Below are 25858 nucleotides of genomic sequence, written 5' to 3' on the forward strand. Positions count from 1 at the left end.
ACCTAGCACAAACACAAGCCAACACAACCAAAAAATTAATACGAGACAAATTAAATCTCCCAGTACTCAAAAGCAAGTATATTCTCATTTCAGATAGAAGGTACAGGGACTGTAACTCTGTCTTGGAAGCACATGAAGTATTGTTATTTCCCTAAAGCATAAAAATAGCCAGAGTTCTGTCCGCTGGAAATGTACCAAAGTATCTAACTAAGGCCTCAAAAAAGTAAATACAGAAAGCTGCCACCAATTTGTAAATATTGGCTCTTCAGCTTGAAGGCAGACTCCTTTAATCCAAGCCAAAACACTCTTCTTTGCAATATAAGGAAGCAAGAGAAACACCAAACTGATAAAAGAGTGGGCCAAGCCGAGCTGCGACCAACTGATCTTCCATGTAACCTAATCTACGTCCTTCCACTTGCAGAAGAGAAAACCCAAGGTCGGGTTTAAATTAGACACAAAAAGGGGCAACACTGGACCACGCAGCTGAAAAAAACACTAGATCAGCATGCCACTACATTTTAAGTTACTGCAGGTTAAAATTAGTCAAACGCATGACTTCAACACTTGTTACTAATATAAATGCAAGAGAAATATTGCATACAGGACAAAAATTATTTAATCCCTACTAATTCCTGAGACTATGATTATTTTATACATTATTTAATAATGCCAACGATGCAAACAGCTGAACAAAGAAGGAAGATAAGGCTGCTAATGAAATACCCATCTCCCATGTAGCCCCTTACAATGAACTGCCAAGTAAGAACTGCTGAGAAATAATCAGTTGGCAGACATGAGAATACCTGGGCCTGAAAATTAAATATATAAACATCTCTTTTAGCTTTCTGAGGAACTCTAGCTCTATGCAAATGCTGAAGACTCATTTCCACAATTCTTAAAATAACTGGGAAAAGCCTGCCACAGCCACAGCATGCCAGGTGCTCTATTCCAGTAACACAACAGTCACTGAAGTTCCTGTTTTGTATTTCTCTTTTAAATTACTAAAATACACTTTTTGGCTACAAACTACTTGAATGAACTCTTAGAAGAAATAAGAAAATGGTCTTATATGTTTCTCACCTCTGTTTTTTTCAGCACTGATCTAAATTAAAGTCAGTGTATATTGTTACTTTCAGGCAGGACTCTGTACCAAAGCTGTGATGCCCTCTGCACATTACGTGGGCAGATGATAACGCCTTCAGAGGAGCTGCATCCTGTATTTATTGCTGACAACCCATATGAGGCACTGCAGGGTATTCCAAGATCAGTCTGCGTGGATCAATTGCCTGGAAAGCCCCAACACAGAAAGCACAGGGTGATCTACATAAAACTACATGAACCAAGTCCTACTGGAGAAGTCTTTGTGTCTGCAGCATGTCCTGCTAAAAGCAGAAAGGTTTGTGGCTAAATGGCAAATCACCTATCACAACGGGTCACAGATTTCACAATGAAAACTGCCTTTAAAACTAATGAGAAACCAACCAACCATTGTTGTTCCTGAATTCAGTCATAGATAGCTGTGAGATCTGCTGCTGCAGTTCCAGCCCCGGTCAGCAGGAGCCCAATCCAGTTACAATCTGATTCCTCAGGGTTTGTATTTCTAAAGGGCCTGACTGGGAGATGCTAGGAAGCACGACGAGGTTTGTCTCAAGCCTTTCTCCCACATGGCTCCACGAAAGGATGCCTAGGGAAACTGAAGGGGTGGCAGCACTTGAAAGAACAGAAACAAGGAAACGCAGCCACAACACAGAGGTGCACAGACCCCTCCGTACCATCAGCTTGAGAAAGACAAAAGCACATCACCTGCCTGCGGAGCACCAGGACAGGGCGCAGCGTAACGCAGGATGCAGCCCTGCCTCCCCACCTTCTCCTCCACAAAGCACGGCCACAAAAGGCTGGTGACAAGGTGCCGTGGTGTGCATACACCCACGAGAAACAGGGAATGGTGCACACTGCTTACACCTAACGCACAACCAGAAACGTGTGAATGTGTACTGGTTTATGGTTATTCTGCAGAGTTACACAAAGCTCAGGCCATCAAACACATCCAAGCCCCCAGCGTTACCAGTGCTACCACAAGGGCTCCAGACTGGGAGCACAGGTTTTCCAGTGCTGGTACAGGTGCCAGGACAGCGTATCTACGCCTGCTGGTAACAGGTGAGTTTTTGTTCATTTCTCGTAGTTCCTTTAGAGGTTTCCACAACCTGCAGCCATCCTAGCTGCTTGTTGGTATCAGACAGGTTGGCTCCTGGTTGTACCTCTTCTTTATCCTATTAATTTGGCAGCCAGGATGGTTACCACCTGCTGAGCAGTGCTGTACCCCAGCTCTATCCTGAGCGAGCCCCAGCGCTGGGCACCGCCACCGCCACTGGATGGATCCCACAGAGCTCGGGTGCCCCACACACCCGTCCCCACTCCAAACCCAGCAGGATCAACAACTGCAGGCTTCCCGTCACCCACCTGGGAAGGAGTCCTGACTGCCCCAGGATACAGGGAGTGTTCTCCACGCATCTGCCTACACTTCTTTCGGGCTAGGCGGGCATGGGTGCTCGACCATGGGAAAAGCAAGGCCTCTCCCTGCCGTGGGCCACGCCGTTTGCTGGCACATCCTGTAACCCTGCTCCTACCCCTGGCATTTTTGTAGGGGTCAAAATTTAAAAACTGACTACATGCAGGATTACCACAGCACCACTGCCTGCAGCAGCAGCCATACAACCCTCTCAGTTCCTCGTTGCTGTTCAAGAGCCACGGGTTCCTTCCAGCCTCCATCCTTCAGCCTCACACTTGCACCCGGGGATGTTTCTCTCACCTCCACTTCCAGGCTTCAGCGCACTCCAGACACAGGAACTGCATGGTACAAAAAGTCACAAGCAGCCAGAAGTCTCTTGCCTACCTCAAACATCATTTCACTGAACACCACAGCAGTACATCCTGTAAGCTTTCCACCCTACTATTTAATTCCAAAACCAAGATCTTAAGAAGAGTAACAAACACAAGCTACTCCACATCTCAAGGGTTTGGTTTGGAAAGTTTGAGCTCCCTTAGCCTGCAGCCCAGGTGAACTTTAGTTTACTTGCAGACTCAAGAGCTTGTCTAAACCTGCAAGCTGCACTTGATTAAAATTAAAGCTGCACAAAATTTAATTAAGCTAAAGCCATGTAAGTTCATACCTGCACACATCTATTTCAATTTGTACCTACAGAGCTCAGCCTGGACAGCTGCACTGGCTCAGACTACAAGCGCAGGGCAGGCGGGCATCATTCATTCAAGTCACCCTCACTCCACCCACAGCCTCCTTCACTGCAACTGCAATGAATGAACAAACAAGTTTATCAGATGATTTATTTCTTCTAGCACGTAACTTCTAAATGGGTAGCATGGACAGCAGGCAACTAACCAGAACTCAGTATTCCCCGTTGGGGCTTGTTGCTCCATAAGCACTCTGGTATCTATTTTAAAAGTTCTCGTTTTGTTAAATTTTTCTTTTAAAAACAGAGGGCATGTGACCTGCCCTTGTTTGAAGTACTGAAACTGCAGCCTTGCAGGTCAGAAACTGAGTTCAGCACCCTCCTAGGACAACTGCAGATGTTGTGAATGCAGAACAGTTCCATGGAGTCATTACTCACAATATGGCCATGCCAAACGTCCCAAAGACCTGCAAAGTTATGCCACAGCTTATTTAGTCAGAAAGAAAAAAAGGTTGTCCTCGATTAAATCTGAAGCAGATTTACAGATTTAAGAAAAACTACATTAAGTTTCTGAATTTCCCCCAAATCAGTGCACCAGAAAATTAAGCGTAGGTTGGATATAGAAAGTTACTAAAGCAATACTCACTGAGACAACCGCACCGTTGAAATTCACCTGTAGGCTGCAGCACACAACTGGCTAACACCTCTGAGCATCTAACAACCTGCTGAGCTACGTTTGTTCCCACACTAATGTGAACCACGATGTCTTGTCTGATGGATCCCTCCAGAAAGACCTGGTCTAACACTACAGAATTCATTGGTCTGGATTTTCATTCCTGTGAGCCACAATGTGTCAACATGCCAGCAGGAGAGCAGATGTCTGCACTAAAGGAATGAAAACGTCTTTTCCCAATCATTAGCAGTTTGACTTCAATTTTTAAGGCGAGCTATTTGCTGCTTTTCCACTCCTTTACTGAGTAGCTGAACTAATTGAGTCAACCTCACCTGAGTTTGACAAATTTAGGTAGGCCCATGTCTTCCAGAAGAATGCACTTGAGCTATCTCCTGCTCCTACCTTGAGCCAAATTTGACATAGAGCTACTGGTATTTGAAGTATTCAGTGGTAACTATGAAATTCTCTGAAGTGCCAAGAATCACTCTGAATAGACAAATAACAATTACTAGATTCTGCACTGAAAACATTTCCCCACGGTAAATATTTTCACCCTGAACATCTGGAGCTACTGCCAGGCAAGATCCAAGTCCATAGGCATGTGTCTGGGATTACAGAAACAGGGCTTCCACTCATTCAAGCGATTGAACTTCTTAGTTTATTTTAGCTGCAAGTTTCACCAACTTCAACAAGTACAACCACGATGGTACAGGGACCTTGTTCTTAATCCCTCCAAGAGAAGTAAGCTAAAAGAATGGAAAAGAGAGATGCAGTCCGTGGGAATATGTGCAATGAAAGCTGGAGAGGGACAGCTTAAACTCAATGGCACTGAATAGAAGAACAAAAAATTGTGGATTTCATTTTTCTTGTAAATAGTACAACAGGTTTTTTTTGCCTTCATTAACCAGGAAAACTGACTATTTATAGTGTACAGAGATAGCTGTCTGAATATATTCATGGATCAGGAACTTAATTACATAGGTTAATAAATCTTCACGGTCAGCTTCTAGCACTTTTTGCATAAGAAAATGATAATTTACAAGATAGGTTTTTTTAATTGATAATTCACTATAAAGTGCATTTAGACAAACTTTTGCCCAATGTAGCACACAGAAGCCAACATTTCCAAATTGCTGTAAAAAGAAAGTCTTTCTTCTTATGCCTTAAGCACATTTGTTGATGCCTTTTTTTTTTCCAGTTTGACTCAGTAAGCTCTCTCTAGTTGTTGAATTCAATTAATGGTTTCTGCTCAGAATATCCCTATTGACGTGTTTGGAACTAGATGTGACAATCCCGCTTCACTCACCTGTTGAATGGAAGAGACAAATACACTCTTCTCTCAGCTGCCAATTAATTTCTCAACTTTTAACAAGTTCATCACTGAACAGGACCATCAGAGTCAAGCATTAACAAATGTACCTTTGCCGAACAGGCTCCTGGAGCCAAAAGCTGCCCCAATGCTTAAGCACGCTGGGGTGCCAGGTGTGCTGCTAGTGATTACTGACAGCAAGTTAATTTGACTCTTAAATATCAACCGCCTCATAAGTTTACATGACTACTAATAGCAACTGTAGTCCCTAACACAGCTTCTCATTTAAAATACAGACTTAATAAAAATAAATAAAAACAAAGGAGACAGGCAAGCTTTTTATGTATCCTTTATAAAAAGAAGGCTGTATTTCAGAGCTTGGATACAAGGTTAAATGATTTTTGGCCTTTGTTTCAGACCCTCTCATCCCAGTAGAAAGAGCTGCAGCTTCCATACACGGGAAGCAGGAGACGTCACAGGGCCCTACCCGCAGCTATGGGCTTTCCTATAACCCAGCCCCAGAATTGCAGAGTGGTTGTTTACCTTTTGTTGAGAAACACTGCCAGAAGGATGAAACAACAAAATCCACAGCGTAGGAGACTGCAGGAGTAGGTGGATGATGATGCTGGGTCAGAATCAAGACAGGTTGCTTCAGCTAGGTACCCGTCCTGCAGGGGGGCCTCTCACGGGGCAGCACCAGATGCCTGCATGCTCTGCCAGAGGAACTACACCCTGCACATCAATGTCACCAAAGATCAAAAGGTCCTGTGTAATGGCCGTCTGTCTGACCCTGAAGCTGAAACCTCAAGTCCCACTTTCAGATTGCCTCCACACACCTCAGGCCCTGCTCGTCAGCATCCAGCCAGCAGCACTGTGCCCAGCTCTCCCACAACCTTAACGCACGCCCAAGCTGCTTGATGGAATTGGCAATAAAAACAGCACGTGGTACTAGAGGCGGGGGGATTCACTGTTTTTCCAAACAGGAGTTAAAATTCCATCCACAGAAACACTGCATTAAATATACCTTAAAACTTGTTAACTTGTGATACTGAAAAACTGCCTTCTGTATTTCCGTGTGGCAATGTTTCTGGAGAGGAAGGGAGAAAGCACACAGAAGTCACAAAGACTATTATATACTCCAAGTGTTTCCAGGTGACTTCCAAACAAGGGCAAGAAGCTGCAGAGGAAAATGAAGAACAAATTGCCCATCCTATAATCCAGCACACCTCAGTCACAAGCTAATTCTTTTTTGTCTAAGAGATGTTCTTGAGGCAGACACTTGCAGGCAACCTCACATTAAGAAAAAAGTTCCAACAGTTTGTCTGTATTGCTGACAGCTTTAAAAATAAGTTAATTCACTCTTTTATAGGCAACCAAAGTAATGAACTGGAATTCCTCCTGTCCAATGCAATCCAACTTTTCCACTGGCAAAAGTCCCAACAACCTTTTTACTGGCACTTAGGAATTTTTGACTAAGAAATATGGATTGCCTCCATGCCCGTGAGACTATCCATCAAAAAGGACAGCCATACATTACGGACGTTGACATTAAACCACAAATTTCCTCTAAGGGGAGATACAAAGATGCCTCAATAAACGAGTTCTCCCCAGTAACAAGATTTTCTTCCCAGACTTGAAGTACCTGACAAGCAGTAGGCGACACCGTCCACGTCCAGCTCCGGGGAAAAGCTTTGCAGGATCTGTCATTCTGGAGGAGCACGGGTGCATCCTGAGAAACACACCTCCTTAGATGCATCCCCCCACTCTGCAACAGCCCCGCCTTTCACCACGCAATACGTTTAGAGGCTGCTGCTAGAAAAAGGTAACAGCTGATGCAACCTCAGCAATATGTAAGGACAAGATAAAAACTTGAAATGATGCCACGTTGTAAACCCTGGACAGTGTCCACCGCGTCAACCTCCTTTACACAGAAGCCACACCAGGAGACTGTCACTCTCAACACACCAAAAGTACCCCAAGTTCACCCCCGAGCTGAATTTCGTGACGGCCTCAGCTCAGCGAGCAGGCAGCCGACGCACTCTCAGCAAGCAGGAAGTTGCTCCTGACCATAGCTACCATACAGGGTTCAACTAAAACCAAAATAAAAAGCTCCTTCTCCGGCAGCTGTACCGGAGGATCATTAAATACAGAAGATGTGCTTAAAATGTGCTGTTACCCAAGATGATGAAGGTGGCACGGGTGCTCCAGCTCACGTTAATACATCTACAGCCCACTGTAAGCACTCAGCCAGCCCATACGCAGCCCCAAGCCACAGTCTGATGTTGACAGGTGGAACCAAAACACACCTCAATTTTCTAGAACTAATGCAGGCGATGAAGCACAGAAATATACCTGTTTATGTTAAAAAAGAGAACTTGGTTCATATGAAAAAAAAAAAAAAGTAAGCTAGTTATTCAGGCAGATTTTTAAACCTAATCCCAGCTACTAGGGATTGTTTGTTTCCTAAGTGACTTGGGAATTTTTAGGAATTGGGAAAGGGAAAGAAAAAATATTTAAAGCAATACAGGCAAAAGGTTCCCATCCTCACCTGCTCCTACAGCGCTGAGAGCACATTATATTGAATTTCTGTACTGAAGAACAGACTTAAAATTATCCCTCTCTAAATGGCCACTTTGGGGGTGGGGAGCCTCAGGAGAAATCCACCAGAATCCACCCTGTCTTCCGGGGTCATTTCCAGCTCTCACCGAATGACATACAGCAACAGCCCCCCAGCCCCGCCAACTAACCCAACTCCAACTAATACTACATGTTACACAGCAAGCAAGACTTGGGTATTGTAAGGCTGTTAAACAACACATGCAATTCATTTTACACTACAAATAGTTTGCGTACCCTAAGCCTATCCCTCCTGCTCTCAGCTGAAAACCTGCACCACTCACTAGGTGTGATCCCAAGCGGCTGTACAAGGAGAGCTGCGCACGTCTCTCACCCACTCAGGTCCCCTCTGCCTGGCTTCCTGCAGCGGGGGTCACCAGCAGAGACCACCCCCAGCTACCAGGGCTGCAAGAAAGGGGAGCCTCCCTGCCCTTCCACTGCTACAATGTCACCGCATCAACCAGGAGCGATTAAAAACAAGCAACAGGGAAAACATTCAGGAAGTTTTGAATGTTCTTCCACTGTCTTAATGATTAAATATTCAAAACCAGAAAATACTTGGCAGCTTACTGAGAGCTTGTTGATGGTACAGCAACCGATAACAAGCGCCCTACCTGATGACAGATAATCCTTTTTCCATTAAATCAAGAAAGCATTAAAATTGAGATACCGGCTAACTCCACTCAAAACAAAACCAAATCTTAAAATTCCCATAGATCTGAGGAGCACAAGACAGCATTCCAACAACTCTGGAATTTTTAGATGTATTTAGGGGATTTTTCTCACTGGCTTGAAAGAACTGATTTGTGCCAGCCTTCTGTCTGGGCTCTTTCTGGATGACAGATCATTGCAATTTTATCTACTTAATTTACCTTTTAAATCATCCAACAATAATCTTTCAAACATGCAGTCCAGCACTCTATCTGGACTGCTCTAGAGGAATGCTATGAAGTGACATCCATTTCCTACTTTGAATTTTGAAATAATGAGATTCTTCTTTATATATGAAGCTTTGCAATATTAGATATTAGAAAGACTTGAACCAAAAATCCAAATTTGGATCGTGATCTGAATTTTGCAGCTCTGGCCCTTCTCCAAATACTTCTGTTTGGCAAGCTGCAGAGTGGAGTAACAAGAGAAGGCAACATACATAAGTTATGGGATCTGTATAAAAACATTAAGCTCAACCCCTGTGCTCAACCACATACACACACAAAACACCCCAAGCCCCAATTAATAAAAAGATTAATCAGAGCTTCAGTATAAATCTGATCACCCAAACCTGAGAAATACTGACATCTTAACCAGTTGTATTGTTTTTATTTTTATTTTTCCTTTAAAGAGCATTCAGAAAACTTGGGGGATGGCTCTGAGTGTGGATTCCTACCTGCCACGGTGTACACACGTGCAAATCACACACAATTGCTTCAAACTGCAAGCAACCCACCTGCAGAGGCCTGAGGTAACAGACCTGCAATTCTGTGCTTATTAAGAACTCATTACAAATGCCACCCTGAAAACCACAATGTCACACTGTCTGACTTGCTTCAACAGCGAGACATCCTGTGGTGGTAAGGAAAACGCTGCTGAAACAAGGAATTGCGTATGTTTGGTCCTGTGAAGTCAACAATTTCACGTGCTCCTATGCATTTTAAATGAACAGCAGTAGAACTTAGCCGAGTCTTACTATTTGAATACTGCTTTTCTCCCCACATACTTTATTAGATCCTATTGTTTCAAGGAACAAAGAAAAACAAAGCCCACGAACAAGGGCGAAAACCCCACTCTTCCTAAAGGCAGCTTTACAGAGCTCGTCTCTCCGCAAAGCCGTTCCACCCAACTCAGAGCCAGGATATTCAATAAAACCTCAACTCCATTCTCCAAAGGTTACCGAAAGGTCAGCATTCATTTTATTCGGGTTTATTTTCTAACCTTGTAAAAATGCCTGCAGACCAAATTGGCTTCCACACCTGCTGACCTAGAAACTCCAGCAGCATGGTGGCCGTGCCCCGTTCTGGCAAGCTGCTGCTCCTCCCACAGCGCCCTGGCACCGAGCGCCGCGTGCCCGGCGGGTTGGGGAGGGAGGAAGGGTTTCTCCACAGCAAGGGGGGCGTTGCAGCAGAGGGCAACTCTTCCTTCAAGCCCCTGCAGGGAGAAGGGATTCTTCCAGCAGAGCTTTCCCCCAAAAGGAAGGTTTCCCCCCAAAAGGCGCAGGTTTTATTTAGCCCACCTCAAGAGATCTACACCACAGATGGTTACACGCTGGCACTGTTCAGGATTTGCTTATGGTCGAGGAGAAACAGGCCCAGAAAATGATCAGACAAATGGGTTTATGGCAACAGCGTCCCTAGGAGATGGCTCTCACCTTCCAAGCGTGGTTTTCTCTGCAACAGCAACACGGGAGCGACCTCGAGCAATGCACGTGGAAACAGAAGGAGTCGAGTGTAACAAACCCCACTGCCTGTCCCTCCCCATTTGAGGAAGCAGAGCGTGAAGAAGAATGAGATGCTGCTAGGTGCTCTGTCCACGGAAGGCCAACCTCTCCTGAAATCACCCAGAACTACTCTAAAATCTGGTCCATAGCTCAGTTTTTGCCTGTGTATTTCACTGCCTATATACTACGTTGGGAAATACATTCAGGACAGGGAAGTCTCACAATCACCTGCAAACAACAGACCATAAGGACAGGGAAAACTGAGTTAGTGACAAGAAGTATTTGCAGTTTCACAACACCTCTCAGTTGAGGAGCTGGAATTACTTTTTCCAAGGGGCTAAACACACCTCTGATGTTACTTAGACTTACTGGATTAAGCGTAGCCTGTACATTTGTCAACAACTATTTTAGCTCTTCCTCAAACTCACCAATAACCTTTTATTAAAGATTTTTTTATTATTAAAGAATTACAAAAACTTTGTTTTACATCCTCAGCAGTGAACTGGCCAGAAGGAAGGAGGGCTTGGTGCTCTCTGGGCTGGGGGCACAGAATAACCAGGAAGAGCCTGTAATCACTTACAGGAACTCCAGCTCTCCACACAATTTCAATAGACCGTTTAACAAAATGTAGAGGCTTTTTTTTTTTTCTTTTGCTTTTATTCGCCGTCTTCCTCTCTCAAGCTACAGAAAACTGAAAAATTGTACAAGCAGATGGATTAGTCTATAGATGAATCCAACCTGGCTCAAAAAAGAAAAATCTTAAAAAATATACATAAGGGGTTTTATGGGAAATTCAACTGTAGAAGAAAACTACCAAAAAGGTGTTTGCAGCCACATTTTCTCAAAGCCTGAAACACGCTCTCAGCTTCCCTCTTCATTGTCAGGTATCTTGTTAAAAATATTAAGACTGTCAATCATTTTTTCCACTCACCCAACCACACAAATAAGTAGTAATTCCTATTACGAAAACCCTCAATGGCATTTCCCAAACTGGGGAGCATTTACTAAGCCAGCAGCCTAAGTGGCGACGCACCCTTGCCGACAAAAACTAACGAGGAGTGAGAGATGCAACTGCGGGAGCAGGAGTGACCTAAGTCATGACAAAGAATGGCACTTCCCAAAAATTAGAAAATAGTGATATTCAATTCAGCGAATCTGGTTTTCCAGCTCAATACAAAAAGCCCAGAACTCACCGAGGCACAATTTCCCTCCTCCTGCCCCTTCAACAGGAGACAAACCGGGCCTTAGACCCACGTAATTTAGCACTATGTGGCCCAGCTCACATGGTTTTCCAGTACAACTTCTAGCTAGGGGAGGGATTTGAAGACAAAAATTACAGATCTGAAGCCTACACCCACATCCAGTTCAAAAGACCAGAAAAGCAATGCTTGGAGTTTGCAACTGCTGCCCAGTCCTCAGCACGGTTCACACAGGAGATATTGGGGACGGGGAGGTGAGAAATTAATCTCTGGGGCAGAATTACGACACTCAAATCCCAACAGATGCCTTTAGGACAAAGAGCTGAGATCCTGGCTAAGTGAAAGCAAGCGGGACCAGCTCGCACACAGACACAAGCACCAGATTACTATGTACACCAGTAAACAAGTACTCATTTAAGAGCCATCACCAGTTATTTGCAACGGTGATCAAGAAAACAAACCCATCCATTTCTTCCGTTCTCATAGCTATGGACTGAATTTGTGATTAATGCAGTGAGCAAAAGGATGAAATTGCCTGAAGCTGTTGGTCCTTTTCATCCCCCCCAGCAGGAGCAGAGAACCTCAGCCACCACCTTTCTCCCCGGGGATCTCCTTGTCCCAGTCCTCGTGCCATGCTCCTTTAGGTACGTTACCGGCTGCCTTCAGCTACAGGATGTTTTTTGGCACCTTAATGTGATAAGGAGTAGACTCGGTCTTCACCAGCATCTGTCTGGGTACAGAAATATCCCATACAAACATCACATGTTTGTAAATACAGTACCCTCACCCCAAGAAAATAATTGAAACCCCATTAGTCTATATGCTCAGACAGCTGACTGGGGAGGTTCTCCCGCCTCGGGCTCCAACGTCTGCACAAAACGCTATTAATAAATATAAAAGCTCGAAAATGAATCTAAGGGAAATACAAACAGGCAGATTAAGGCCCAGTGTCCAGGGAAGACTAGGGCAACTCACGAACCCGCCCAAACTGACATTAATCAGGTCGTCTGGGCTCCGCAAAGACGTATTCTTCTTAGACTAGACTTCTAATCCGTCAGTGGGAAAAGACATCTAATATTATTTCTGTCCTTTTCATCGACACCGTAAGAACACGTCCGACTGTCTGAGCAAGTCACACGCTTAACGCGAACAAAAACAGACACGGCGGGGTTGGATGTGCTCGAGTGGGGCAGCTAGGAAAAACACAGCGAGGCAGCGATGAACTTTTCACTTGGGTTTGGCTACAAATAATTCATCGGCGGCAAGCGCGCAGCACACCCGCTCTCATCTGTGCACGGTGCTGTAACGTGAACAAATGCTTCCCGATCTGTTCTTACGCACAGCTAAGACACTCCTTCTCTCCCCTTCCTCAGTCCACACTCATAGTCGCTTTATATAGAAGGGAAAACAAAACAAAGCCCAGACTGGACTCCTACCAAGCACATTTTAAAATCTTCAGCACATATGCTGACTGGGCCTTCAGTTTTAACCAGCAGGACTTAACCTATTGTTTGATTTTAAGGGACTCTGCATGTTCACAATTACTGGAGCTACTTTTGTCAAACTCCATTTTAATCTAATAAACAGAATAAATTAAGTATGAGTTGAAATGCTGAATAACTCATTGTCCCCCTTGAGGCCTACATCACATACTATATTTATATTTGTCTGTACGGTGGAAGGACATGCACAGACTTGTTTGTGAGCCTCAAGTCCAGTAGCTCAGTAGCTGCTATATTTTGCTCCACTATTTTCATTGACAATACATTTTGAAGACTAAAACTTTTTTTTAAAGAAACAAAACAAAACTAAAAATATCCCTTCGGTGCACACAAACGCCTGTGAGAAAAGAGGCAAAAATAAATCCAGACGAGTGCTTATCTAGGTGTGCTAAATCCTTGGGGAAGGAAACGAGGACTCCGGCATGCCAACTGGCCAGCACACACAACTGGCAAGGCACAGGAGGAGGGGAGGAAGAGAAGGGAAAGCAGAAAAGAGGAAGCTCTTCTGCACGTTGCACCTAGCTCTGGTAGCAGCAGAGCTCTGCCATTTTCACAAGCCCTCCCCACAGTCTCTCACACTGTGTATTCATTACCAGCACATGGCTCCTACCGAACAGGACAACAGATCCTGGACTGCAACTGCAGAAGAGGCGACTTGCCACTCTTTTCTCTGGGTGCAGGATGCACGACGTCCCTGGCAATGCTCCTCAGCCTTGCTCCTCAAAAACAACAACTGCATCTACACTACAGCGCGAATTGACACAGAACTCGAGCTCCAAACGAGGTCTGGCTGACGGCAATACAGAAATAGGGAAACACACACAACTCGGAGCAGTCACAGACAAAAGCTCTGGAGATGCCAGAGAACAGGTTATGTTGCAGAAATGACCTGATCTCCAAATACTGCATTTCTGCAGCAAAACCTGCGAGGAACTGACTCTGTCTGAAAGTGGCAGGGAAGTTCCAGCCCCGTGCAGAGAGCTGTCAGGTAGCCAGGGAGGAAAGGTCACGCTCATGGGAGGAATGTCTGTGAAACTACCCCAGGAGACAGGGCTGCAAGGTGCTGGCAAAACCTCTGCTGGTCACAGGCACTTGGCACCAGGCGAGCCACTCACATCGGGTAAAACTCTGCATTCCTTTGTACCGAACAGGCAGGCAGGCCATTCATCAAGTGTACCTGAATCAAATAAGCAATCTTCATTTAAAATGCTAACGTATGCGCTCTTTTTCCTTGAAAAGAAAGCCCAGAATAAAAGGGGAGGTTTTGCTTAGTAGCCATTTTGTCTTCAACTTGGACATGATACCTAATCTGAATGTAATGTAAACATGCTCTCTAAGGCTCATTTCCAAACAGCACGTTCGTGGAAAGAGAAGAAAATCTAAAAAGGACGTCACAAAATACCGTAATAAATTAGGACAGCGTGAAGATTTCATGATCTAAACAGACAGGAAATTCTGCAGTGTGTATTTCTTCTCTAGGTCATGTTGCAGAAAAAAAACAAAACAAAACAAAAGGTAGCAAGTGTTGATTAAGGACGGGTGAATTATCGCTTACTGTTTCAATTCTAAAAAAAAACCAACCACCAAACAATAGACACAATTTCAGTATGCCATTCAGTAAAATAACCTGAAGGGAAAATTATACTTGGATTTTTTTTCTTTGACAGCCACACGGATTCAAAACATAAAAGCTAACTATAGTATCAATTGAGATGCACGCTACATCAGTATGTTTTTATTAGGATGAACACACGTATTTAGCCATATTATATACACGGTGCGTATATATGGAAAGTATGATCTATGATGAGTAACCTATATTTACAATTCCCCAGTTTCACAATGCTGTATCAGCCCCCTCAGCCAAAAGCAGCTTTTAAAAGCATACAGAAAATGTAAATACTGCAGGTGGTAGCCTCTTGTGGATTGGGGCTGGGGGGGGAATGACAAAATATTTCCTCTGCAGAGCAAGTTAAACTCAATTCATCTCTTCACCCCAAACGCATGCAGAATTAGTATTTTTAAGCGAAACGCTGGTTTTCTGTGAGTTTTTATTTAATTGGGGGGTGGGAGGGACGGGTTACCGGGCAGTAACGTGCGAGCCATCGTGACAAGTTTCGGCCAAAACTGCATTTTGATCGCCAGCCTGGAAAAACTCAGCGAGCAGGGGTGCACGAGGAGGCTGGAAAAATGCCCTCGTGCTGCAAGGCTCTGCAGCGAGCAATGCAGCACCGCGCCGCGCCGGGGGGCGAGCCCCAAAGCGAGCGGTGGCCGTGCGAGCACAGGGGCTGCGCCAGGCGCCGCCTCAGCGAAACGCCTTCAGCAGGTGAGCCCAGAGCCCGGCAGCCCCTCAGCGCACGGGGCCGTCCGTGGGGGGGGGGGTGGGGGGGCAGAAATCAAAGAAATAAACACCACCAAAACGTGACGAGGCGCGGGGCTGGCAGCCGGGCAGGGGCACACCTGTGTTTTGGGGAGGGGGAGCACAAAGCGGCCGCGCCCCCCCCCCTTCCTTTCCCTTTCCCTTCCCCTCCCCTCGCCCCCATCGCGGCGCCCCCCGGCCCTTCCCTTACCAGATGGAGCTGCGGATCTTGTGCTGCAGCGCGCTGGCCTCGCCGCCCTGCAGCCCGGGCACCAGGGCCGGCAGGGCCCCGGGGGGCGCGGGGGTGCCGGGCGGCCGCCGCGGGGGCTGCCCCTCCGCCTGCTGCTCCTCCGCCATGGGGGCGAGGCGGCGGCGGGGGCCGGGGGGGGCCGGGCCGGGCGGGCGGGCGGGGTGGCGGCGCGGCGCTGCCCGCTGCGGGCACTAGGCCTCTGCCGCAGCCCTCGCGTCAGTCGCCTTCCCCCGCCGCCCGGGGGACATCACGGGCGGGGAGCCGAGCCGCGTCCCGCCGCTACGCCGCAGGATGGCGAGCCCGGCCCGCGGCACGGCGCATGGCGGCCCGGCCTCCTCCTCCTCCTCCTCCTCCTCCTCCTCCTGCCGTTCCTCCTCCCGCTGCCGCTCGGCGCAGGGTGCCCGGGCGCTTCCCCCGCCCCGCAGCACCTGGCCCGGCCCGCCCCGCGCCGCCGCCGCCGCCGCTCCTCGCCCCGCGGCCGCCCTGCCCGGCCGGGCGCGCAGTGCGCAGGCTCGGCGCTGCCTCAGCGGGCGGGCCGCGGCCGGGGGGGGCTGGGACGGGGACGGGGACGGGGCTCGGGGGGGCCCCAGGGGAGCCCCAGCCCCGGTGCCGTCCCCAGGGAGCGCCGGACGGGTGCGGGTGCTCGGCCCGGGGCTGAGGGATGGGTGCTCGCGCTCCCTGCCCCTGAGGGTGAGCGGGTGACTGCCCGGCTCACGCCGCTCCCAGAAAATGCAGGCCTGAACGCAGCTGGTAAAGCGCTACCTACACACGGCATTGTGCGATTTAGGAGGCCGGTATTGGAAAATGCCGGTGTCACCACCCAAAGCAAGTGTTTCAAAAAGTGCATCTCCGCTCCCATTCCCACTGCTGCGAAGTAAGGTCATCAGCGGCTGTGCCAAGGATGGTGATTTTCTGCTCCTCGTAAAACCTCTCCTCAGAATTACGAAAACGACTTTCTCTTGTTCCTCCCTTCTACTAAAAGCATTTTTTTTTTTAACTTTAATTGGAAATTTCTGAAGGGCATCCAAGAAGAGAAGAAAGATAAAAATTGTAATCAGAAGTAAACAAAAAGGCAATCGATTCAAAATCCCTACCTATTCTGCTTTTTGCAAGGAAAACTACATCAACACACTTGCAAGCTGGTAAAATGAAACAAAGGTGTTCCTGGTGATGTTTTCTAGTTTGGTTTCCACTTAATACAAATTGTATCAACAGGGTCAGGGTTGCCTCTGTTGAGATCTTTTGTTTGACCCCGTGAAATCTGAGCCGGAGCTTAACCTACTTGGATCCCAGCCCTAAAAAGATTCGAGCAAATGCATATCTCCCCTTAATTGAAATCGATGGGCCCACACATCAGAATAAGGTTCAACAGATGTGCATCATGGTTGCAGGACCAGAGACTATTACAATAAACCGAAAAAAATATATGTAATTTCAGTGTTGCTTTCAGCCTAAACCAACAGTTGGAAGACATATTTATTATTTAGTTCCTTGAGAATTTAGTTCCCAGCAACGTCAAATTGTGATCATACTTATTTATAGCTGTATTGGCGTCAGATGACCAAAAAAGAAATTAGTCACATCTACTCTGTAAAATCTGCTGCGCTGGACACACACAGGCACCACAGCACCACCACTGCCACCCTGTAATCACACCTGGTGTTTTAGGGCAGAATGTGATTAAATTGGCACCAAATTAATTAAGTGGGCCAGACTCCCAGCTTGCATTTTTGTGGTGGAAGTGGTCACTAGGCTTCAAAAGCTACTTCTGTACTCCCATATCTCACCATCAGTTCACCTTTTTTTTAAATACTTTTTCCTGTGCTTTTTTGATGTGAAGCCTTTCAGCTATAAGTCCATTTCTGTTGCTTGCTGGGTTTGAGTAGTTCTGATGGAACACGCAGAGGCCCCAAATAAAATTGGGTGTAAAGAAAATACTTCCTTTTTAGACCTAGCAGTAAAGAAAAATGTAACAGTTTTTTTCAGCCAGATCTTGCAAGAAAGGGGGCATGCTCCAGCTCCAGCAAGGTCACCGGTGGCTGGTGGCATGACCAGAGGGACTGCACAGCACACATTGGGTAGGAGAGGTGCCCCAGAGAGCTGCCCGGGGCACACGGCCACAGCAAACTGCCCCCTGTGCTACCTGAGCATAAACTATCTTTCAGGTTGTTTGGCCTGCTTGGAGCCTCCCCCGTGACTGATTCAGCCGATGGGAGTTACTGCTGCTAAAGATTTAAAGGACAAAATCCAGAGAGGTCTGTTATAGAATAGAATAGCATCAGCACAGAGGGCTGTGCTCTGCTCTTCAAAAGCTTTTTTTATGTTAGGAATAACTCTACTGCAGTGTTTTTCTCACATTCCCATAAAGCACAAGGTTTGCCCCAGGTTTTTTATACACCTGTATTAACACTGGATGAGGGCTTCTTCCCTTTATGTATTAGGTAGGCCAATAAATGGAGGCCACTTAGCTGGCTCCTGCACAACCAGCTGAACTTGCCTTGTATTTCATACGGCCTTTGTACCTCTGCAAAATGCATGAAAGAAAAATGGCAGCTTCTTATATGCAGTTTACATGGTAATATACAACTAAAACAAAGAAGAAATAGATCCAGAATAATTGTTTAAACAAAGAGGAGCTTGTGCTGACACAATTAACTTGAAGACGCTGAGGAGGATTATTTAACTGCTAAGAGACTAACCTGTTCTCAGATGAGCTGACAGAGCACTGAAGACCTTCCAGGAATATCCACCTAGGACCACTGCAACCCTCTACTGCAGCCCTTGTACTTTCTAGCTTTGAATAGTTTTGCTGGACATGTAGATTGAGGCTCCTGGTCAGTACAATAAAAAATAAAAATAAATAATAATAAAAACATAAAGAGGTTAATTTTAGGTCCCTTTATTGTAAACAAAAGCACGTGGTTAAGTTTAAGCATGTCAGAAACCTGAACAGTATTTGCAGGACTGGAATCTTACTTTTACTTTCCCATTTCCCAAATGTCTTTCAAGGAGTGCAGCAGCTGAACTCAGACAAGGTAGGATAGGGGCTTTCTGGTCTTGTGCCTCTGTTTCCAGACATTCCCTTTCTGCAGACAGCTTTTGCTCATCTAGAAAGGGATGATTTTGTATTAGTGCTGAAATTCCTGTCTTTTCTAACTCAGAAGTGCTGGAAGCCTATCGTGCTGGAGCCTATTGTCTCTGCCAGCTGGGGAATGTACTGTCTCGTGCTCTCAAGGAGTAATGAACATCTTGCTGCCCTTGCTGAGCAGCCAGCACGGAGGGGCAAGTGCTCTTCCCCGTTTCCTGTCAATAGCGACAGATCTGCCATCTTGTGTCCAACGCAGGGCCAAGGAGAGGCCTGCACATTCAGAGACTACACTGAGGGTAAGAGGCAGATAAATAATGGAATATTGCTATCTTCATCCTCAAGAAAAGCATAAAACAAATTCTGTGAGGATAACTGCCTTTAAAACCTTGCTAAAAAAAGGCACTTCCTAAAAGCTTTAAACACTGGTTCAACTGAACCCCATTTTGATGCCTTCTTTGCAACTCTTCCTCCCTAAAGTTGTCTGTCTCCAGGTCTCCTGAGCTATGCCCAAGACATCTCCCCCCAGTTCTGACTGTTTTCTTATCTCTATTCATGTGTAGCACTAGTAAAATGAGAGTGCAATAACTAATAGTACACCTAACCAATTTTCATCTGTAATTTAGCTTTTATGTTTTCAATTATTTTAAAAAATCTAATTTACCTAGAAAATCTTCAAACTCTTGTCACATCAACTGACAGGAGAAACTGGGCTGCGCTCAAACCTCACCGTGACAAAGGGGCTATCTGAATTTGAAGGATAGCCCGCTTGGCCAGGAGTTTGCCAAACTGTCCTGGTTCTTGCAGCATCTGAGCAGTGTGTGTAAGATGTTAATGGAACGGTTGTGCAGCCCTTACTCCATGCAGATTAAGATGATCATCAGAAGCAAGATACCGAGGGTCTAGGTTCACACAGGCCTGGCTATAGCTTACCATGACAGGCCAGACAAGGAGTGTGGTGTCTTGCTGGGATACCATACAGATCACTCACATCCTGGAAGTCACAATAACCTGATGAAATTCCCAAGGTCCGTCCTAGTTCTTCAATGATACAGACAGTTTGAAACTTTTTGTTTCCATAGACTGCCTCATCTGTAAAGTTTTCTGGGGCAAATCTTTGTCTCAATTTAATTTCAAATGGGATCAGGTGCTGAGTTTGAGAAAGTTATGAGTATGGTGTTCCTATGTATCACATAGCTGTCTTCAGGCTGCAAGGCATCAATAAAGAAGAAATAGGCACTAACTACTGCAGCCTAAGAAAACTACTTAAAAAGGGACAGTGGGTCATGAAAGTAATGATTCGGACTGCCCTTTACAGCAAGGCTGATAAGTAGGAAGGGAGGTTGTCACTGACAGAAATACCAGAGTTTGATACTTAACTGAATCAGGTTCTGCACTGACATCTTTCCATTTTCAGTTATGTTGAATATTTGATAACCTTGCTGGTAAAAGTTAGGGGTGAAAATATTTTTAGTCAGACCCCTATGCAGATGGGGGGGTGACAGTCTTGTCAGCTGTCTTTCATGCTGACCCAGAAGCTCAGTTTTAGGGAGACTAACAAAATCAAAGACAAGGAGAGAGAAATGCATGCAAGTTTCATGCAACAAAGCAAACAACACCTCAGTCTTTAATTCTTTTCCTCTTGAGATTCAGTAGTATTCTGGAAAGGCAGGAGGATTCAAAAGTAAATGTTGCCTGCCTGAAATGGCTTGACCGCAAGGACTGGGTCAGCCCCTGTCTGCGGGGGCTCAGCACCTCCTGCGAATTGCCTTGCTGCATGCAGTGGTGGCCACCTGCACAGAAATGTGACCCAGAGAAGCTCACTGCACAACATGGTAATACAGTAATTCCAGACGGGATAGGAGAGGATGGGAGAGCACCAAATCCCCAGACTCAGAGCCATGTGGCACAGGCCATAGCCCAAGAAACCATCAATTTCAGTTATGTTGGGCCAAGAGCTGCAATAATAAATAAACGATGGATGTCTTAATTGCTGCCTGAAGGAATTCTGGAGGATTTCCAAGTCCTACAGCCTCCTGAGAAATTTGTTTGCATTTTCTCCTGTATGTAAATGGACAAGACAGTGATCCAGTGAAACCCAAGTGCTTGTGGTTACAGCAGTTGTCCTTTGATTCCCCATCTGGTGAGCAGGAAGTGTCTTCAAAGATCAAACACCAGCCTGAGGACACATTCAAGATTTTTGTTCTCAGAGAAGTTGCTCCCCAGAAAGGAAAGGAAACTACTACCTGCACATTGTGCTCACAGAGCAGACAGATAACCTCACACATCACTGTGATGCCATAGCCTCGTGTTTCATCTCATCTCTTTCTTCTTCAAGTTCCCAACAAGACAGTAATGTGTCTTGCCTAAGATCTAAGTACTCATCTCATCGCTACTGGTTCCTGTCCATCTGTTTTTAACACTTCGGTTCTTTTTGGTCAAAACTTCAGCTCTCCTCCTGCTTGTCTTCTGGCGCACAGCTCCACCACCTCCAAGCACCATGTCTATTCGTGCGCACACTCCAAGCTGTCAGGACCCTCTCCTCCACACAGCCTTTAGCCCGAAGGCCTGCATCATGCAACTCTTCACAGCATTTGTGCCAGCAGTCACTGTAACTTCAGCATCGGTGGCTGCTGAAGGCAGCACTGCCTGGGCCCAGGAGCGTTGCTGTCAGTGCCTGGTCAGGATGCAGCAGGAAACGTCTGGCATCCACTCCACGACCATCTGCTAAAACCAGGCCTCCTCTGGCAGGAGTCCAACACAAAGTAAATAGAGTTTCACAGCCAGATTTCAAACTACAAAATAACTGAGAAATATGGCTCGCTGCTCCCAGTTTTCAAATTCAAGACATGGAAGCCCCTAGAAGCAAAAATCTTGTATGGATCCTAAGACCTTGGTTGCCAAATGGGTTCATCACAGTAAATAACAGGGAGAGAGTGTACTGATGTAGCCATTTTGCTCGGCTAATTAGTTCAATTTACGCATTTGCTAGTATTTAAGATGGTTTCTTTCTCAAGATCAGTGATGGAGAAAAATTAAATTGTCAAACTGGAGAATTAAGCTTGCAATACATGTTTGGGAAACTGTACAGACAGAAGAGTTCTGAATGTTGCTACTGTATGGTATTTTTCATGGCATAAGAGAGAGAGAAGGACTCAATGAAGTGTGAATGATTTTTTAAAAGAACAGATTGCCATGTATTTTAAAATAGGTCAAGTTTTTGGCCTAGTTTTGTTGAGGGTGCCCCTTAAAGCAACAGGGTTTAATATCCATGATAGTGCCATTGCATTTTTGTTTTTAGCTATGTCTGTGTATAACTGTAGTCTTAAGGCAGAAATGTTCAAGCGGAAGAATACAATGGCAAAGACTGCGTATCTCAAGCAATGTTTCTGAACAAGTTACTCTGAACAGTAAAATCCCAGCGGTGGCCACATTTTATCCTTAATGTGTAATGTTAATCTGAAACAAGCAGCTAAGAAAAAACAAACTATAAATGAAGGCGATGACCAATAAAGCCAACACCTGCACACCTGACTCCTGTCAAACTTGACCTATTAACTCCCTGGAGTCCTGGGAGTACCACTACTTGCATTCCATATTGAAATTGATTAAATCAATTGATTATTTTTATTTAAGTAGAAACAGAAATACAATAATGGCACTTAGATTGAGGATGCGCAAGATAGTACTTAAATTAACAAAGTATGGCTACATATGTTGAAAGAAGATAGATTACAATGGTAAGTTGTCAAAGCAATGTGTACATTTAGAGTCTAAAAATGGGCATTCAAGATGTTTAAAAAGGTGGGAAAATCTGCATGCAACATTAATTAATGTAGAATAAATACCATTTCTCTTCTACGTATGTAGCAGTCTGGTACCTATATTTATGGATGCACCTTTGCTCTGAGAACATAGGTGCAATGCACGCATATATAATGGCATTACATAGACTTAATTACTCAACGTAATACTCACAGCAGTAATTGAAGTTGGCTTTAGCGCAGCCATATGGAGTAAGACATGACATGAGTAGGATTTTCTCCATCCCAGAGCTCTGGAAAAAGACCAAGTACAAATCAAGACTGGTTGTGCTTGGGAAGTACACAGACAGGACTTGTCACTCTACCTACTCTCCCCTGAGGCAGAGGTGGGAGCTCGGTGCATCGTTATTAAGATAGAGGTTCTTCGCCCCACTGGGTTGATCCATAAGGGATAGTGCCCTTCAGGCACAATCCATCTAGAATGTACCTTCTTGTGGTGAAACTCTGCACTGACCCAATGCACAGCCCGTAATAAACACTAGTTGGCTCATGGTGTTGTACAGTAATAAACATACTGAAGAGCTTGTCACTGCATGCTTCAAGGAAGAAGTACTATCTGGAACAACAAGGTCTACACATACACTTGGTATACAAATCTTTTGCAAGCTGTGGACTTCATTATGAAAACTGTTCATGATTCCAGTTAAGCTGTGATTAAAGGCAAGGCAAAAGCTTCCCAAGCATTCATCACACTATAATTTGGAAAGACTTTAATCATAGAATCATAGAACCATTTAGGTTGGAAAAGACCTTCAAGATCTTTAAATCCAACCATTAGCCTGACCTACTAAGTCTCAATGCTAAACCATGTCACTTAGTGCCATGTCCACACACCTCTTAAACATCTCCAAGGATGGGGATTTCACCACTTTCCTAGGCAGACTGTTCCAACACTTGATCACCCTCTCTGTGAACAATTCTTCCTGATCTAAAGCTCCCTTGGCACAACTTGAGACCGTTTCCTCATGTCCTATCACTTAACAATGAAGACTGTTTTGAGAATACCTTTGCTTTAAGGATAGTAGTTGTAGTCACCGCTATGGACTAGAACCTTTGTTTTGTACCTGATCCTAATCTGCATCCTCTGCAGATGAACCAGTGTGAACTGCTACACATGTGGCTTTCTGTGAATGGTTTGTGCCGTAAAAAGGCACATGAAGAAGAAAGGGGATATTTCTCTTTGCAGAATACCACAAAGTGCAGGGAAAGTCATTCAGAGAGCTCCCAGGGATACTGATTTGTGAACAGTTCTTTTTCACATGTGAACTCCCACTACTTCCTGCAAGACAAGAAAATTGTGCACACAGATCCGGGTTGAGTTTTTGCACTGATGATTCCTTCCAACACTGCTCATAGATCAAAATCACTTTCACTACATAATAGACGACAAATTCTTCCAATAGCAATTCTATTAACTTTCTGTCTGCTACAATCTAAATAATTAGCAGAGATGCTAGGCAGATTTGTGCTGCCTGTGGTAAGTAGCAACAAAACGTTAGTAACTCTGCAATGATCCCATCTCTAATAGCTGACAAAGTCTTATTTTGCAAATAATCCCACTGAAAAGTCTTCCTCAGCATAAATTAAAAATGCCGTATTACTCAGTGAGGACTTGGGGACTAATAATCTGAATCAAGTTGGGAAAAAATAGTCATGTTATCTACTTGGATTGAATGTGTTTATAAACTTCACACGGAGTTCTCCTCACCAGCATAGAGCTCAATGGAGCATGCACATTATTTTTTCTTATCAGGGTGCAATGTAAGAAATGAGAGACTGTTTAATTCTGTTTATGACATTATACAGAGGTCTAGATTCTTAATGCCTTCACCTACTTTTGCAGAAAGTTCACACTATGTGATCCTGAAGTCAGCAGCACATCCAGATTTCAGGTGGAAAAAAACTCTGAGTAGAATACCTGTTATAGGGAACACACAGGATAATTACACTGCATGCTGATGTAAAATGACTGGCTCATCTACCTGAAGGACAGGATTGTATTCTGTTGGACTAAAATAATCTTCTGTGGGATTGGAGACAAGAAAATTGAAAAGAAAATGTTGCTCATAATTCATCTGGCTGAACTCACACTTACCCTTCCTAGGCAATGGGTTTAGCTCAGAGTCAAAATCAAGGTATCAGAAAGGTACCACTGAGATGGGGATGAAGCCAGATAGCTTTTGAGGGAACCCAGTCCATGAGCAGATAATTTGTGAATGGGGGTGGGAGGGGAGGCATGGGCTCCCATGTCAGATGAGTGTGGCAGTGAATGAGTCAGCAGCGGTGGTCACAGACTTCTCGGTACTCAACAATCTTTGCGGTCATAACCAATGTGTTTGGGTTGGATCCTCAACCTAGCAAAAAAATCAATAGCAAATCAGTTTAGATAGGAGAAGAATGGCATCCTTTATCAAGATGCTTTATCAATGTCTTAACAGTTTATTGCCAAAACTTCTAATTAGTTTAACAGTTACAATGTCACTGCTCTTACAAATCAATACCACATACAGCCAAGAAACAGCCGTTCTCAGACTCTCAGGCTTCTAACATTTCTCTAACAATTCAAAAGAAAAATAGACCAAAGTATAAACATCAATATGAGAGAGGACTTCATGTCCTCTGTTATTTTTAAAGTGAACCCAAGAGACGGCTGATATATTTAAATAGATTTTTAATTAACGTTATGTGTGAAATTATAGAAATTCAGATAAAAGCTCCCAGTTTACAACTGATATAATTTGAGCATAGGAGCAAAGTGTGGGGATTAAAATGGATAAAATCATGGATTTTACTCTTTGGGATAGCACTCAGAGATTTTCAGCAGTTTTAATCTGAATAAGCTCTACGGGAGCAGCTCAGTTTACAAACCAGCACATTTCAGACCTGGGTGTTTTATTACCACTACCATTACAAACAAGAAGGAGAAAATAAATAAATCAGGTCACCTTGCTAACTTCATTTTCCTGCGGCAGATCATTTTCTTTCCTTTAGGAAGTAAGGAAGAGAGATCTCTTTCAACATCAGTAAGAGAGGGAGCAGGGGCAGCTTTCCCTCTGCTCTTCATTTTCACTTTAACCTGTAGAGTGAGTTGATCACATTCTGTTAATTAAAATTTCACGTTAGGCAGTTTTGTTTGGTTGAGGTTTGTTTACTTCTCCTTTCAGGTTTTAACAAAGTCCTCTCCCTGAATTCTGGCAGAACTCAAGCTGAGGAATCCAACCGTTTAAGCCAAGTTTAAGATACTGCCATTTACACAGTCCTGTGAGGGCCAGATAGCTAAATGTGATATCAGCCCAGGACCAATCCTTTTCCCAAATACAGGCTGTGTTTTATCCACATTCAGGAGGTAGGTTGGCCAGAAATAATGTCTAGTCCTTTTATTAACATAGCAGGCACCCAACTTAGAGCTGTGCCTATTT

At 44.9% G+C, this 25858-nt stretch overlaps 1 protein-coding gene and 1 long non-coding RNA gene across 2 annotated transcripts in view; both read right to left on the bottom strand.

Moving 5' to 3' along the window:
* The window catches only part of RFX7 (regulatory factor X7), a 53211-nt gene extending 37677 nt beyond the window's left edge, over window positions 1-15534 (bottom strand). The window contains exon 1 of the mRNA XM_032194722.1: window positions 15492-15534. The gene's annotated coding sequence lies outside the window, so the exon portion shown is untranslated. The remainder of the gene's footprint in view (window positions 1-15491) is intronic.
* Window positions 15535-22245: 6711 nt separating this feature from the next.
* Window positions 22246-25645, bottom strand: LOC116493716. The gene is made up of 3 exons (XR_004253784.1): window positions 25385-25645; window positions 24275-24793; window positions 22246-22672 (listed from the first exon to the last, which is right to left on the bottom strand). It is a non-coding gene; the product is annotated as an uncharacterized LOC116493716 (long non-coding RNA).
* Window positions 25646-25858: the final 213 nt, after the last annotated feature.

This window comes from Aythya fuligula, chromosome 11 (assembly GCF_009819795.1).
Source record: "Aythya fuligula isolate bAytFul2 chromosome 11, bAytFul2.pri, whole genome shotgun sequence".
NCBI lineage: Eukaryota > Metazoa > Chordata > Aves > Anseriformes > Anatidae > Aythya > Aythya fuligula.